General features: G+C 39.5%; 1 pseudogene; it reads left to right on the top strand.

The window, feature by feature from the left end:
- Positions 1–412: 412 nt before the first annotated feature.
- On the top strand, positions 413–1,376 carry LOC135231405 (CCR4-NOT transcription complex subunit 11-like; annotated as a pseudogene).
- The last annotated feature ends 4,573 nt before the right edge of the window (positions 1,377–5,949 follow it).

The raw sequence follows: 5,949 nt of genomic DNA, 5'->3' as shown, positions 1-5,949 counted from the left end.
ATATTCAATATTCTTCACCAACGCCACAATTCAAAGGTATCAATTCTTCTTCAGCCTTCCTTATTCATCGTCCAGTTTTTGTGTGCATACGATGAAAATACCATGGCTTGGGTCAGGTGCACCTTAGTCTTCAAAGTGACATCTTTGTTTTCAACACTTTAAAGAGGTCTTCTGCAGCAGATTTGCCCAGTGCAATGTGTCTTTTGATTTCTTGACTGCTGCTTCCATGGGTGTTGATTGTGGATCCAAGTAAAATGAAATCCTTGACAACTTCAACCTGCTCACTGCCAACCCCTTTATTACCAGTTTCAAGCACCTGTTCAACCCTGTGAAGCCTGCGCGTGGCAGCCAGGAGCCAGACTGGCCACGACTCTCAGGGTTTTTACCTCCTATAACTCCAAGAGAAAAGTTTTTTCTTTCCCAGCCGATGCTGGAACCACCAAGGGAACTCTTCTAAAAGCACCTTGCCAGATTGCTTTCATGGGTGTTGGAAACAGGGGCCAGTGTGTGGACATAAGTGGGCTTCAAGCAGCCTTAGCTGAGTGCCAGTCAGAATTGCCAACACAGAGTAAAGCTAGCTTCCCTAGCATTCTCAGTGACCCAGACCTCAATTCTTCCAGTTTTGGATTTGACAGCTTGGTTGCCTCTCAAAACACAGAAGCTTTAGTCAGTGGACCAAAACCACCTATTGAAAGCCATTTTCGACCAGCGTTTTTCTAACACCTCCACTCCATGTTTGTGAGGATGAGTTGGCATGGCTAAATCTGACGGAGACTGACCATGCAATTCACTGGGATAAGTCAATGTCTGTTAAGAGTAGCACTGGTATAGAGATGAAGCAAACAATGGCCAAAGCTTTCAAATACCCCTTATCTTCTCCTCAACAAACACGTTCCTTGGTGAGTTGGAAAAAAAATGCAAAACTTGTCTATCATATTGGCCTGACTCCAGCCGATCTTCCTGATCTCGTGGAAAATAAGTCTTTAGTTGCTATAGAAATGTTGCTGAAATTAATGCAGTTGAGCCAGATAACCAAGTATTTTTAAGTGCTGGTCAATATGGACATGTCCTTACATTCAGTGAAAGTTCTAAATCAGCTAACTACAGCTGTTGATCTACCTCTTGAATTTATCCACCTTTATATATCCAATTACATCTCTACTTGTGAACAATTTAAGTATCATTTGGTGCACTTTGTCTGTGTCTTCCTCCGATCCTTGATCCGTAACAAAATTATTAATGTACAGGACTTGTTTATAGAAGTGCAGGCATTCTGTATTGAATCCCGTAGGATACGAGAAGCTGCTGGCCTTTTCTGGTTGTTGAAGACATTGGATACTGGGGAAACCCCTTCTGAGACTAAAATGTCAAAGTAATACCTCATCGAAACTACACCAGTCATTGTTCACCCGTACCGTGGTTTAATTTTTAAAACTGTTAAAACTCTGAGTGGATTGCTTGGTGTAGTGCATATAAACAATACTTTATCTACTTAAAGTTTTACTTTCCTGGATGACTTTTTTACCTTCAGATAAACTTTTGGTAAGAACTTGAAAAAAAATGTGTCTTTTAGATGTCTTGTTATCCATGGGAGGAACGGTTATCCCAGAAAACTATTACTGAAAGACAGCAGATAAGCACTAAAGAGCAAAGTGCCTGTTTTTACTTAAAAGCCACGTTGCAGACTTCTGATAATTCATGAATCCAGTTTTCCTGAAGTTTCAGTGCTAATGTATTTCATGATAGTAAATTAAGATATTCTTAAAAATTTGTGATCCTGTCCTTGATGTGACATTAGGTGAGTATTTTGAATCCTTAGAGGACCAAGAGAAATTTGATTCTTGAGCCCAGTTGTACAGGTAGCTCTTAACTTCTCATTAAACACCATCTGAACCAAGGACACACTTCTAACTTTATCCCTTCTTATCGTGGGGATTACTAGACAACAGAAGAAATGCATTCCTTGGGACTCTTACAAAAACACAGGAACTATTAGAAAGCTTTTTCTAGGCTGGAATAGCTGGTACAGTTTTTTTTTTTCCCCCTCTCAAGACATTCGCTAGTTCTTCTGTAATTATTGTTGTTAGGATAAAATAATCGTTTTTTTTAAGTTTTATTTTTTGTTTGTTTTTTTTAAGGAAAAACACCATTTAGTGCTTTGAGAGGAATACCATTTCAAATAGCTTGCTGAGTGAGTGCTATTATTACCCTCATGTCTGTGGTAGGGTAAATGACATGTTTGAGAAGAATTATAGTGAGGTGGTATCATGTGGACTTTTAGTCTCCATTTAACTCTTGGACAACAGTGCCTTACACTGAAGTTCTTTTTTTAATGGAAAAATAAGTGTGTATATATATATATATATGGAGCACTTTTGGTACAGTGGTTAAAGCGCTTGGTTGGTAACAAAAAGGTCAGCAGTTGGAACCCACCAGCCAAACCCACCAGCCTGTCCACAAGAGAAAGATGTGGCAGTTTGCTTCTGTAAATATTTGCAGCCTTGGAAACCCTATGGGGCACTTCTACTCTGTCCTATAGGGTAGGTATGAGTCGCAATTTACTCAACAGCAATGAGTATGAGTAATGTAGTCAGTCATCTGAATATATATGAAACTATACGTCAGGAACAGGTCCCTGGGTAGTGCAAATGGTTGAGTGCTAGACTACTACCCAAAAGATTAGGGGTTTGAATGTATCTAGAAAGCTTTGGAATTAAAGCCTGGAAATCTGTTTTGAAAAGACCACAGCCTTGAAAACCCTATAGGGCAGTTCTGCTCTGCACACAGGAGGTAGCCATGAGTCAGAATCAACTCAATGGCAACAAACAATACTATGTCATGATTTTTTTTTTTTGCTTAGTGTGAAGATCTCAGAAGTTGTAAAGAATGTGTTTTAATGCTTTACTATTGCTATATTATTAAAATAGATTATGCATATTTAAACTTCTTAAATTTTAATTTTTTTACATTAATTCCATTAAACTAGACCCTTTCAATCAGAAGTATACTTTCCAGAGTTTGTATTCAAAAGCAAATTAATTCAGAAAGGAAAGAATAAACATAAAGAAAATAGAACAATTATAGGTAGATTTCCTGGAAAACGTTTATTATGTAATTCATACTGAGGTTTACAAAATGTGTCACCTATAGTTCAATAAATATTGACTCTAGTAGGGTGAATTATTCTTTGGGGACCAAAGAGCATGTAGGAGCTGATGTTCTTGCCTTGACTGTTTGCTTGGTTGTCTTGGGCATTGAACATGTCGTGCATTATAAATAATAGGATTCAGAGTCTGGCAGATGAGTTGTCCCTGACAGATACCTTCCCAGCTAACTGCAACAAGAGTAACTGTGATGGTCAAGGTTGTGTATCAACTTGTCTGGGCCATGATTCTCAGTGGTTTGGCAGTTGTGATGTAGTTTGGCAGTCGTATTATGATGTGATCACTTCCATGATGAGATTTGATATAATGTGATCACCTCCATAATAGGATCTGCTGTGAGTAAAAGGTTGGTCAGGTGGCCTGCATTGAATAGAAGTGGACATTCTGGCAAGGTTCCTGGTCTACTGCTGGCTTTATATCCTGCAGCTGGCTCCTGTTCGTCTGACTTTCAGTTCTTCGTACTTAAGCTAGCAGCTTACCTTTGGTCCTCCCTGCTGATCTTGGAATCCATCAGTCTGTACAGCCTATGAAGAAGAGCTCTGCTCTCTGTCCTGCCAAACTTGAGTTCTCCAGCCCCTGCGGCTACATGAATCAGGAGAACCAAGCCTCTATGCTGACCCATGGACTTGGAATGTTCCAGCTTCTATAAACCTGTAAGCCATTTCCTTGATGTAAATTTCCCTCCCTATATATATTTGTAAGCTTTACTGGTTTTGATTCTCTAGAAAACCCAGCCTAAGACAGTAATTAAAACATCAACTGCAACCATAGGTACAACCTGGGAAGGCACCAATTGCAGTATGCTTACCTGGAGCTAGGTGATGAGCTGACTGTTTTTATGTATTATCTCACTTAATTATTACTCCAGCCTTTAGAGTTAGGGTTTACTAAACCAGATTTATAGATGAACAACCTGCAGCTTACAGCAGAGTGTGACAGCTAAGACCACATGCTGGGAAGTGGTAGAGCTGGGATTTGGCTTCTTTACCCAGGTCAGCCTCAATGTCCAGTTTAAAGGTTGTGGACATACATTCTGAATTTCTCTTTTGAAGCATGCAGGGGAGGTAAATGTTTCACCTGCAATTGGCATAGCAATTGTTAGCATTTGCAGAATGGTACTGATGCAGGTAAAGATTACATTGAAGCTGAAAAAGACAGAAAAGATTAAATGATTCAGAGCTGGCATTTCATTTGCTAGCAAGAGAGGAAATGTTACCAAATCTGAGAAATACAGTGGCATTGTAATTGACTGAATTCACCAAGGTATTTGAGTTTTCTATAGTATTTTCATTTGGGGAAATAAACAAAGGCCACTCAAGTGAGCACAAGCAAAAGCAGTTTATTCAAAGCTGGCTATGACAAAGGTGTGAGCCACCGTCACTTGTATTTTAAAGAGACTCAAAGGCAGGCAGTGGAGAGGGAAAGTTTAACAGTGGGGAAAAAAAAACGGCTGCATAGGGTGTGCTCTTATCGGACGTTGTTGGCATGGGAAGCTGGACGAAGGCTAAGGAGAAGCAGGGCACCCTACGTAATTGGTCAGGGGAGTATGTTTCTCTGATCCCAAGTTGGGAGTGAAGGCAAAAAATTAGGGAAGCTGGCAGTTATTGACCAAGCCCTGACCATTTGAGGGCTGATTACTGCAGAAACTGTGTTTGTAGAACTACCTCATAGGGTTTCCAAGGAGCAGCTGGTAGATTCGAACTGCTGACCTTTCGGTTAGCAGCCAAGCTCTTAACCAGTCTACACCAGTTCCAAACTGCAACTATCTATAGGAGTAGATTTGACAGCAACTGGTACCTACCTTAAACTCCCATGCAGAGAGGGGTGCTACCTTTCTGTTATTTAACATTTCAAAGAGATGTATCCTAGGTTCTCGAGAAAACCTTCCTGGGTTGTAAAACTGGCAAGTTTATTTAGTCCTTTAAAAGAATATATATGCATTTCAAAGGAGCCCTGGTGGTGAAGTGGTTAAGACCTTGGCAGAGAACCAAAATGTCTTAGGCAGTTCAAATCCACCAGCCACTCCTTGAAAACCCTTTGGGGCAGTTCTACTCTGTCCTTATAGGGTCGCCAAGAATTTCAACTTGCAAGCACTCTGAAGAAATGCTGTTAAAAAAAAAGAAAAGAAAAAAGAGAGACTGGTACTCTTTTTCTTTTTGCACAAGGGTGGGCAGAAATATATGTGTCTGTTTTTTGTTTTTTCCTTGTTTTTGGTTTGCATTCACCCCTACAGTTATTAAGCATGATGTAATGTTTAAAAAGCAAAATAACTATAACTAGGCAAATGTCATTCTTGATTGAATTAATTACTCACGTCTTTCTTATATCTGGTCTACTCCATGCATTTGTATCTTTTGCAGGCCCCAGGCATCGAGGAGTTAGTCATTCCACTGAAAGAGAGTCTTAGAAAGAAGCAACTCTCTATGCTCCCTAATTTCATTACTGTTAAATAATGAAGGCTCTGTATTCCGCTTTCTGTGTCATGTAGCTTAATTTGTGAGCTTAAGATGTACAGAATTTGGTAAATCACACCCAAAACTCTGCATTATATTTTTACATAGAATTAAGATAATTTTAACTCTTTTCAGTAGATTTCAAAAAGAACTTAGAGCCCTTAGGTCTTGTTTTCAGAACATAAACTGATAGGTCCCTTGGATGGGACTGGATTTGTCTCTTAAAATGCAACATTACAGTTAGTGGTGTTATAACTTTCTGCAGCATCTGGTGAAAACAGGATGATAAATCAGATTAAGGCTATGTTGCAGTGATTCAAAAAAAAGGAAAT

The sequence above is a fragment of the Loxodonta africana genome, chromosome 4, assembly GCF_030014295.1.
Source record: "Loxodonta africana isolate mLoxAfr1 chromosome 4, mLoxAfr1.hap2, whole genome shotgun sequence".
NCBI classification, from domain to species: domain Eukaryota; kingdom Metazoa; phylum Chordata; class Mammalia; order Proboscidea; family Elephantidae; genus Loxodonta; species Loxodonta africana.
Note: the sequence above shows the minus strand (reverse complement) of the source record. Positions and strands in the feature narration are given on the sequence as shown.